The 11,992-nt window shown below is 40.8% G+C and overlaps 1 long non-coding RNA gene across 1 annotated transcript; it reads left to right on the forward strand.

Annotated features, from left to right (window-relative positions):
* Positions 1 to 8,805: 8,805 nt before the first annotated feature.
* On the forward strand, positions 8,806 to 10,527 carry LOC140654896 (uncharacterized). The gene is made up of 3 exons (XR_012043564.1): positions 8,806 to 8,987; positions 9,639 to 9,741; positions 9,843 to 10,527. It is a non-coding gene; the product is annotated as an uncharacterized lncRNA (long non-coding RNA).
* The last annotated feature ends 1,465 nt before the right edge of the window (positions 10,528 to 11,992 follow it).

Below are 11,992 nucleotides of genomic sequence, written 5' to 3' on the forward strand. Positions count from 1 at the left end.
TCCATATGGATAATCGAATCTCTCATTTTCTCACATTTTACAGGGCTCAGATTTGGGGCCTGATTTAATGACAGTGATGGGCAAAAGGCTCCTTTCCTTTTGACACTGGGCTGCCCAGCCTGGACGGTGGATGGCACAGTCTCTAAAGGGAGCTACACAAGCAGTGCACTCGATGCTCAGAGAAAGAGGAGCTCAAATAAATCAGCTTCCAGCCTCCACCACAGATCCCCAAATACCTCTGCTTCACTGCAGGTCTTGTGGAGGTTACTGTGGGCTGCAGAAACCACCAAAGTGCTGCTAATTAACTGCCACAAACCTCCCTCCCTGATATCACCCCCATCGCTCAGAGGTGCTTGGCACTCTCACTGCCCTGCCAGGCTCGAGCAGAGACAGGGATGTCACCCATGGGGCACAGGTGGCCTCCACAAAAGCCCCAGGTAAAACCTTTGACTGGAGCTTAGCCAATTTTTTGGGGGGGAGGGTAGAAGGACTTTTTCTTCACTGTTAAGCTCCTGTTTCCCCAGTTAAACAGTACGAGATCTAGGCTTCTCTCTCATTTTTTTGAAATAATGCCACGAACCCAGGGGCAATGCCCCCCTCAGTCCTGGAGCCGTGGCCAGGTCACCTCACCCCGGGGTGGGGCGAGTGCAGAAGGGGCCCTGCTCCTCCCTGTGCCCCCCCTGCCAATGCCACCCCAGGAGCTTTACTGCTCTCCTCCTCTGCCATATTCTTGCCAGACAGGAGACTCCAGCACCTCACCCCTCAGCACCAATTTTATGGTATATCCAGGTACATCCTAACCAGTCTCTTCCCACTAGCAGTCCCCCCCTTCCCTGCATGCCCTGCTGCCAGTCAGGCCACGTCCATGAGCCAGCCTGCCTTCCTCCTGCCCCTTGCCCCTGCAGCTCTTCTTCTCCCACCTGGCTGTCATCTTCCCTGGTGCCTTTGTTTCTCCTTGCAAAGCTGACCACCCCTATTCAGGTTCCCTTGGAGTGGCTGAAAAATTTGCCACTCATCCCAGCAACAGATTTTGAAAATTTCATCAGAAAACTGTTAGTGCTAGAAGGGAATACATAGTTTCCATGTGTGACTTTGCTTTTTTGCTGCCTGTAACATCTCTCTAGGGTAAGTGCCCACCTTCTTCACCTTCCCCTGAAGTCAGAGTTGCCTGTGGTCTGGAAACTGTCACATCCTGCAAAATGCTCCTGGCCCCATGCCACAAGGCCAGGACTTGGCCCCCAGTCTCTGAGCAACACTGTTTCAGTCAGAATTCAATAAAGTACTTGTATTATATGAACCTGGTAGGAATTGATTTTTATTTGAAACCAAATTTTAGGTTTCAAGCAAGAACAAAAAAGTTAGAGAACAGGTCAATATGCTTTGTACGGGTATCACACTAGGTCAGAAAGATTCTGAACTTTCACCTTTATTATCACCCTAAATTATCTTTGAGTCAAATTTAATTTCACAGGTGTAACAGCTCCTTTTCCTTCTAATCTACTGACTGCACACTGAAGGCAAAAGCTCAGGGGTTTGGGTTTTTTTATATATTTTTATCCAAAGCAGATGCAAAAAGGTGTTTAGAAGGCTGATCTATATGTAAGGAAAAGTTACTAACAGAACCATCTGCCTCTCCAACAGCTGAAATTATATATAAAAGCTTTCACTCCAACTTCACAACCAACTGATAAGTCTCCTGTTGCTCCCACCCCTGCAACTCTTTTCTGCATTTAGTTGCCACTAAAACCTATGCAACTCCGAGCTGGCTTCTGCTACAAGTGCTGCTTCTATCATGTCAGCCAGCTCAATGGATCCATGCCTCCGAGGTGCCTCTTTGTAAAAGGGTGCCCTTGGGTGACCAGGGTCAATATAAATTGCTGCTTTTCCATGACAGTACAATTAGTATAGAAGTTGTCTCCTTTCTACCCTTACTAAAAATGATGTAAACATAAAAACCTAAGACTAAGCACACTAGCTTGAACAAAAATCCGACTATTCCAATATTTTATGTCTGTTAATTACCAGTAGTGGATGTTCAGAAGTGGAAGTGTAAGAACAGGTCAAAGGCTGCAGTTTTGCCAGTGTTAACATGCCCTCCCAGCAATCTGTGGTTTAGGCAATCTTGTCCAGACCTGCTGGTAGCTGGTGGGGTTACCAAAGTCTTCAAGCTAGACTGGAGGCCAGTTGTTGACAATTCTTGAGAATATCTAGAGATTGGTGTTATCATTTTAGAGTACAAATAATTGTTTTCCTACTTTTTAGAGGTCTGAAATGATACCTGCAACTCATCTAAATGGATCATATTTGTTCTTCATTGCCCACAGCACTGAATAGTTTTCCTCAAATCCTTTAATGGGCTGAGTGGTGAAAGCAGACAATTTACCATGAGCTTTCTGGAACTTGTGCAGACACAGTAGCTCTGGAAACACCTGTGAAATGTTAAGAGGATTGTTAGGTAAATTGGGAGAATTCAAGGAACCTGAACTAGCACTGGTAACATCAACATTCTCTACTGGTGATGAGAGAGAATAACTATTCACTACCAACATTTGTGCTTGCAGATGGGTGTTTCTAAGCAAGAGTGCTAAGCCTTGGCATTTGTTGGATGGTTTGGAGATTGTGGAGCAGGCTCCAGGAAGCTTGCCAGTCCCAAAACAGCCCAGCCAGGTGACAATCTACAATGACCACAGAGCAGCTCCTACGTAGGCTAGACATCTCATCTAATTTAAGGGGTATCCTTAGACAAATATTTGGCAGATTCAGTAGGGAAATTTGACCTGGAAGGTGAAGTGCCTTTCACCTGTATAGAGACAGTGCCTAAGATGGAAGGAGCAGGGAATGGGGCAGGGGTATAGGAGCATTTGGGGTGGAGTGATTCAGCCTGCTGACCCTGCCTGTCATGGCCCTGACATAGAAGAACTCTTCCACCATGAAGTAAAGCTATCAAAAGTAACAGGATTTCTTCGCAGCCAGCCAGGGTAAAAGAGGGGTTAGATGAAGTTTTCTTCCCTATGTTATTAAGAGTCTCTACTGACAACACTAATGGGCAACATAGCAAATCACAGTCACAGCATTTTCTTTAAACACCTCTGTCACTAGTAAGCTCAGGGACACAGACTGAAAAATACAAATGCAGTTATGAATTCCATTAGCTTTTCTGAAACCAAAGGAAATTTACCACCAGAGGAGAACAAATTCTGCTCCTACTTACAGTGATGTAATTCCAGGAAAGCTGACAGAGTACTACTAACTCGGGTACAGGAAGAATCTGCTCCGAGCTCCTGGAATGCATGTTAGGCTGTGCTGAACAGATATAACTATCTCACTACATTGAGTAAAAGCAAGAGAGAGAGAGACTTTTTATGATGTTCTACCCATTAAAAAGAAACCCAAACACACAGCTTATTTTTATAAATAAATGTGTTACCTGAAGAATAGTTGCACACACTCATTTGCATAGGATTTGGTATACATCTGTGCTCTTCAATAGATTATTCCAAACCTTGAGTATTTCATATAATTAATGTCAATATGCTTGGCTTATTTGTTATAAAAGAAAAGCATTTCTAATTAGCCTTTTGATGTGTAAAACTTCAGCATTTCTCCCTAGTGTTTTCCAAAGCAGGTTCCTTTTTTTACACTCCCGCACAGAGAGAGAGTGTGAGGCTTATGCACCACGTAAGTCTTATTCTGAAGATAGTTTAAATTGCATGTACGTGATAACTAGGCCTTGAGCTGGCCCTCAACATGGCGTGAGGTTCACCTACTACGAGCAATGTCAGAAGTCCACATAGTATAAACTAGCCTTGTGACAAGTCAAACATTCCAATTTTCTGTTAAATTCAACCAACACTTTGCATATTTCCATTTATTATAGTGACAGATACAGTCTACTTTTCAACCAAAGCAAACCCTACTTGCCTTCGCTGAACCAATGGAGAGTGTTTGGGAAGAACAAAACCTTCACAGCAGTGACATTCAGAGGCTTATCACAACACGCCAGAGACACAAGTAAATCTCAAGGAGTAAAAGAGAGTACAACGCTGGTGAGCTGCCCAGATGTAGCAATACAGAAGGTCAGGGTGAGAACTTTTTTGTACCAGTCAACCCTGCAGAAAGGCCAGACAAATTAAGAAGTTTTTGCTGAGTCAAAGGAGTGGTCCTATCAGCAGCAAATAACAGGAGGGTGGAAAGCTGAGTGTACAGACTCCCGTCTCTTATCACTTGCCCCTCTTTTTCTTGGGAGAAACTCAGCACTGAATTTATGTTTAAGTAAAACCACGGTACAAGACTGACCAGATGCCTGTTGGAAACAATGGGAATATTTTCCCTTTACTTTGGATCTTGGATTAAGCACTAAATGAGATCAGAGCTAGACCTGATCTGTGGAGGCACACAGGAAAAGAAATTGTGCTTCTCTATTAAATTGGACAAGCAAAATCCTTTACTGAGTGCTGAAAGAAGATGTAGGATTCCATGACAAGCTCAGGTTGTTTTTCTTTCCCATGTAGCTCTCATTTAACACAAAGAAGCTTATTTTCCATATCATGGGGCCCTTGATCCTCAGCAATAAATATAGTATCTTCCCTAGAAGCATGAAGGCCCTGCTTTATAGCCTTGGCCTTGTGGGTTGATTAGTTAATTCAAACAAGAATAGCAAATTCCTAAAACTTTGGCCAAATTAACATCTTTTTGGCTGCTGCAACAAGCCAATATTGTTGTGGAAACCTGGAAGCAGTAGTCAAGTCTTTGATGATTTATTTAGTAGGAGTCATCTAGTAGCTAATTGTCTGCAATTTTTAACCTCATTCATGTGCACTGCTGATTCTTCTTCCAGCATCTGCAGTTTTCTCCTTCAGCTTTCTTACATCTCTGCATGTAACATTTCCAGCCGGCAGTTCAACTTTATCACAAATATTTTTATGAACTTGCCAAACCACATCCAAGATCTTCAGACTCAAAAGTAAAAGATAAAATCATTCTTAGAGGGCACCTCACCCTTCTCCACCCAGACACATGAAAAAACCCCAGCTTTAGGCTCCAACATTTATAATGAGTCACAGCTTAGGGGTTTTGTTTTTTTGGTGTTGGAATTTTCATCTTTCCATTCTTCTCCTGGATTTTTCACCGTCGATCCATATCAAAAGAGAAATAATACTGGTGAGCCATGTAAAAGAACCATCCACCTTTTCTGTCTGTACTGCAGATCTTACCATCTCTGTAGTGCTGGCCCCAGTGAAGTCTATGCCTGTCAGTCACTGCAGAGGTACCATAGGAAGAATGAGTGATGACTAGGCAGGGAGGTTTTGGCTGGGAGTGCAGGAGACTTTTGTACCACATTGGCAGTAAGTCTTAGCAGAGATCAGAGTTAACTAAAATGCTCAAGACATTTGATGGCTGTAACCTAGATCTTCCTGGGTAGGTTCAAAGAAGAATCTGATTCACTGTGTGGTTCTGTTTCCACCATGGTCTAAGGATGGTCCTGATGTCTGTTAAGTCATAAAAATATAACAGTTCTAGTCAGATTTCTGGTTAATCTCATGTGATTCTTCATGAGATAAAAGTTCTTCCTGTTCATTTTCTGCATTCAGTTATTCTGGTGCATGATTCAGCAATTGTCACATGTCCGTTTTGGGGTGGCTTCATGCCATGAGTGGATGAAGGGCTCTTTATGCCTGGTTTATGTCTCCTATTTGTATATCTATGAAGAAGCCTGGGTCGCTTGGGAGATGGAATATACTCTATTTGGACAATACTATCACCATCATCTACTATGATCCATGCCTGCAGGAAGATATTTTTAAAAAGCATAAGTTATATTTTGCTAATGTAGCCATTGTTTAAATGTAAGATATAATTATGAGTACCCACCCAGGGGTGTATGTTGTTGTGTATTTTATAATACTACATCTAGATGAGTGTTGGCATTCTACCTACATATTTAACCACACCCAGGAATGCTGGTATTACACAATTACACACATCCTGTTGACTAATTACATAATAATTAGTATTTTTAATATTCAAAGATGCACTCAAATTGGTTATGCAAGATTTTATGTCACTGCAAATTAACAAGAAAACATAACAAATATATGTAGTGAACAATGCTGTTCAGATAGCTTACTGAGTATAGACTTATCTCCCAGAAGACAGCATATAATACTTCATACTTCATATATTTTAAACACGCTTGGCAGACCCTCCCTTCCCCACTGTTACTCTGGGTTACACCTGCTTTATAAAACTGTTAAAGTAATTTTGTATTCAACACAGTTAGAATTTCTGTAGTCTGCCTACTTCTGAGTTATGATCACTTATCATGACCAGAGATAATTTTTGGCTGAAAAAGCACTGTGACATGCCTGGGGAAGGAATATTGTTCTTTACAATGGCAATTCTGGAAGGAATCTGGAAAATGCACTTTAAGTTAGCAATTACCTACAAAAATATCCCAAATACTGTTGTTTTAAGAAAGCGCTACTGATGAGCCTGAGACGCTTGGATTTGGAACAGATTTTCCACAAGCTTGAGTGGAATGTCTTGATCTGGGCTCTTGGTTCTCATGATGGAGATGGGAGGCCCAATGCAAAGTCTGGCTCACCATTTGGATTTGGGGGCTTTAAGATCACGGACTTTTTGTTGCAACCATGTCTTACATGTACTTAAAAAATTGTTTATGTAACACAACTTCTAAACTTGTTGTTAATCTTAATTCAGTCAAAATTCACAGAAGAAGGCACAGAGGCCGAGCCCTGGGTCTTGCCCAGGGCATAGTTTTATTAGCTGCTACGCACCAAGTGGATTGTATATGAGGTTTCAATGGTGTTTCTGGCCTGCCATTGTTAGTTTCCCTGGAGTCCCCAGTTGTGCACATAGACCTTTATGATGGAAAAGATGGAAAATATGGACTGTGTTCCCACCTCCAACTATGTGTTTGTTGGGCAACAGTAAAGAGCAACAAACATTTTGCACATAACTACATTTTTTTTCTCTTAATGAATTTGATTTTTAACTTTTCAGTTACTGTGGTGGCAAGTGATTTTCAAGGCCTTGAGAACAAATGACTGCCCAGGAGTTTCTTATTGGACTGTTTCTCTTTTCATGGGGCAAGAGGTTATAGTGCAAGACCAGCTTCTTTACTGAAGAGCAACTTTTTGCTGCCCTAATAAGTTAAATATTGGCATTTCAGTCTAAACATTTGCCTCTGCCAGGCAGTTATTTTTTGGTGAACCAACACCTCTATGAAAGCAAACTGAGGCTGTTTGGAAAGAGCACGATGTGAGACTGATGAAGTAAACAATACTGCTCAGTTCAGGGACACATGCACGGTAGTTTCACAACTGCCCCCTCCCCAAAGCCCCAGCAACCCCTTTTCTGTACCCCAAATATCAGCAATAAAGTCAGTACAGTAGTGCACTCCTCTGGATCTGGAAGACACTTAAAAAGAGGCCAGCTTTTCTGAATTTGTAACTGGGGCTTCTGTTACTTCTAAAGGCTCTTCTTTTATGTTCACTGCTTTCTTACCTGGTGTGCTTCACCCATCACTGGCAGACAAGAAATTTCTGAGGGACAGGGCAACCATCCTCACCTGTATACCTTGGTCACCACTGGCAAGCATGCAGCAACCTGATTTCACATTGAGAGCCAGTGTTTCTTCTGAGAGCAGTTGCCTGAGAAACTGTTCTTCAAACATGGAGCCCCAGTTGACATGACTGGTCAAATCCCTTCTTTCCTAAAGAAAAACAAAGCCGCAATGAACTTACGCACTTTGCTATTTTCCCCCCAATAGAAATGCTGTAGCTCATTTGCATATATGATGAACAGTATTTCATTATTGAAAATAATCCAAAACAAAAAATTGCACCTGGCCAACAACACAAGACCAACTTGCTTCCTGATGTGATTTTAAATGGCTGAGATATTAAAACACTGAAAAACGGGGTTTATAATGGAAATACTGACAGACTATTAACTATAGCGATGCTGCTCTAATAAATGGAATAGCCTGTCGTAATCTCTAGTTCATAAATATGCAAATACAAGGCAGAGGATTTGCTCCAAAGGATGTCTCTATAATTTTAACTGACCTTTACTGATACTAAATGAGCCTGTTGCTTCTGGTTTTGAGCATTAAATAGAAAGTACAGGAATCCTGTCTCTCTGCATTCAAGGCCCACTCCGGCTCCCATCAGCACCAATGGCAAAATCCTCACTACATTCAACAAGAAAAAATCTGGCCCTAGAACATCTAGAATGTGAGATGACTGGCATTAAACTGAACTCTTGACTGTACTCAATTTTAATTCTGTTCTCATCTGTGTTAATTATTATTATATTAATTCTTCTGTTTGGGAGAAATTAATCACACATTCGCCCCATGTGTCAAAGAGCTTGACCTGCCAAAAGGCACTCACTTGTTCAGTGATAAACAGGCCATCAACACAATGATATAAATGTTGAATTTTAGCCAGTTTCCTGTTCTGGACCAAATGGAGGTAAATCCACTGACTTAATATTTAATAACCTAAATGTAATTTCTTTTTTGTGCCTCACATTGCACAGTAAAGAATTGGATGGCTAGCAGTTTTGCAGATTCCCAACCCCTAATTATTTTAAGCTATTCATCCTGGTATCTGTCCATTGATGCTCAGCCAAATTGCCAGCAGGGGAGAGATCTGTCCAATCCAGGAGCTAAATGAGTCAGAGAGTCAATCTGTTTTTTTTCCCTTGCTGCTGGGATTTCCTTGGGTCCTGGCCTCTCTCTGCTCCAATCACACACACACAGCTCCAGGCGTGGGTCCTCTTTGGCTTCAGCTGCCTCCTGTCTCCCCATGTCTGCTCTGCTCATCACAGCTGTTGATGGGTTCTCGCTGGCTGGCCACAGAAGACCAATACTTCCATCACACTGCTCTTACTGCTCTTGCTCTGAAGGAAAATGAAGACATCTTGGCCTTGTTGAATTTGCTGCTGAAGTAATACATCAGGTATCTAGATGGAAAGCAAACCACATGAATAAAATGTGTCATCTGGGTTAGATACTAATTTATTTGCCTTAAGTTCTGGGAACAATATTTGCACTTTTTCCAGAGAACTTGGTTAAGTTCCATAGAAACTGAATACTAATATGATTTCTGCAGCATGGAAAACAAATATGAAACAGAGAAAAAATAGACTCATCAAAAATATTAGCTGCTCAGTATTAAAATATCTGACAATGCCACAAATACAATTTATAAACAGGAACATTTAGAGCCTAACTATTCACTAAAAAGCAAATTCCTTGCTTCCTCCCTTTTAGGGTCAGGATTCAATTACACAAAAATATGCAGCAGTCTTAAGGACTGCATGTAAGATTAAGATAACTGGTATTTCATGGTAAATGATTAAATTAGCTGACACAGTTTTGTCCTGAACTTTGCCATTAAAACTGACATTTTTGTGCCACGCACATTGTAGGCTGCTGGTAATCTAAACTGCCTTTCTTCTTTCAAAGACTTTAAATAGCTGAAGAACTCTTGTTCTTTACTCTATTTGAAAATGTGTGGAAAATATATCTACATCACAACAAGATGAACTAAGCACAGGACTTTTTTTTTTCCCCTTCTACCTTACAAATACCTTACAAATACCTTAAGAAAACAGCAAGGAAGTTCCATTGCCCAGATTCAGCTCTGCAACATGTGCTTTAATCAAGTCATTTATGTGACTCCACAGAGATGAGAACATGTCCTCCTCATGGTGAGTAAAAATAAAGAAATGACAGAAGCCTCTTAGTAAAAGTTTAATTATTCCTAGTATACAATTCTAAACCACTCTATGTTTACTCCTCTTCTTTTCAGGCTTGCTTTTTTATGATGGCAGGGAGTTACGGGAATAATTTTGATAGGAAACAGAGTTAGGACTGGATGGATGAAATGTTGTCCGAGCTGGTGGTTGTAGTCACTGCCCTTCAGCTGGGCTAGCTGGGAAGGAGCAACTCAACTCTTCTGTGAAGATACTCAGCCTTCAAAGCAAACTGCAGGCACGTGTCATTGCATACAGCAAAGGCAAGGCCAGTCTGATCAGAGATTTGAACTATGAGAGAAGCGTATCTTCTGAGTATTGCACTGAGAGACCACCAGAGCTGGGTGGGAAGAAAAGCCACAGAAGCACTGCAGAAATGAAGAAAGGTGGCAGGACATGCAGACAGTGCATCCCTACGAGAGGCCAAGTGTGAGCATAAGGAATGGGCTCTGGCTGAAAGAGGTCTCACAGGCAATGGGGTAAAATTCTTCTGTTCTTCTAGTTGTTTGACTTGTCTTGTGGTCAGAAAAACAGATCTTTGTCCTTTTTTTGTAAATATATAGAGTTACATAAAAGTAGTATGTGACTCTCACCAACAATTTCTCCTCATAATTAGAATAACCTAGAGTATCTCAAATTTTTAGCTAGCCACAAACTTCAAAAGAAGTAGCTCTAAGAATACAAAAGCACAGGGACTGCAATACCGGTCCAGAACAGTAGTCCAGCATGTCCAGTCTTTCACAGTCAGGAGCCTTACACACTTGTGAAAATGATGCAATAGGAATGACAATTATTATTATAGAATAATCTACCTGAATGGGACACTTAATTCCCCACTCACAGGCTCTGAAAGTTTAAGCTTTATGAAGAAGTCATGCATGCATCATATTGTACTTCTTTCTGTGCACTGGCACAAAGATAAAAAAAGTCTCTAAACACTGACTATGCAATTTGGAGGGGTAAAGACATGTCTCTGTACTTCAGCTTTTAGTAACCAAGGTCTGTGCAAACAGGTAGTGGAAGATCAACAGACACTGAAGAAATTGTGGTTTTTATTCTAGCAGATAATGTAGCCCTTTACTCTTAGCACAGACTTATTAGAGGTGTGTGCATAACAGGAATGCTATGGCAAAGTTTCTGGACTCCTTGTTAGCCATAAACAGTTGAGCAAGACTTTGGACTCTTTTTCACATCTTGGACCTTCTATCAGTTCTAATAAAGAAGAAGAAATGTAGCTTTTTACACAGCACCTTCCCCAGGAGTTAAAAATTGCAGTTATGCAACTGTCACACAGTCACACTACTAACATCAAAGGATGACTTTCAGTGAAAAGAAATGTCCACGAAGACAGTTTCATTGTTTGAGAACTCATGCAAATGCTGAACAATGAAACTCAATCTGATTATCAAAAAATCAAACCTGTATGACCATCTCACAAACTGTGTTACTCAATTAAAACTTCTCAGCTCTCCTACATAATTCCTTGGCTTTTATATATTGTGCAAAAGATATAGCTACTTTTACTTCTCTTTGTACGTTTTAAACTTTGAAAACCTTTCACAGCAGAGGTTATATGAATCATCTAGCTTTTCCTATTCCAAAATGTTTCACTGATCATTCATTATTAACTGAGTAAAATGAAGATAGCTATGATAAATTTTGATCTATCTCAAAGTATTAGAAAGGATATGAAAACATCTTGTTCATAGTACTAACTTTTAGATGACATATGAATGTACAACCCCAGTTTTTTCACTGTCACATACAATAAGGCTCTTAATAACCCAATCACTTATTACATTTTTCCCCATTCCTAGGCACTAATAGTTTCAGCCTGGTCTGCCATTTAGCAGAAACGCATTCAAACAATATAACCATGAAAGGACTGGATGTTGGTGACAGGAAGCCTGTCGATATCAGAGATTAGGATCCTAACTAATGTCTATGGTTTTTTCTAGCTAATGTATGTTCTCTAAACAGTTCTACATACATATATGTCTTGATGTGAATGTTCTGGAACGAGAATAAGAAGTCTGTGGCTGCTCTTAGATCTGGGAGTGACGTTTTTCAACACATCTCAGTAACTGGTGCTCTTTTACTAAATATACTGCAATGTAACTGTACACAAAACTTGAAAATACCATGAGAAAACAAATCTTTTCAAGTGGATCAACACAGGAATGAAACACAACCTAGAGAGGAACCA

The sequence above is a fragment of the Ciconia boyciana genome, chromosome 7, assembly GCF_034638445.1.
Source record: "Ciconia boyciana chromosome 7, ASM3463844v1, whole genome shotgun sequence".
Taxonomy (NCBI): Eukaryota; Metazoa; Chordata; class Aves; order Ciconiiformes; family Ciconiidae; genus Ciconia; species Ciconia boyciana.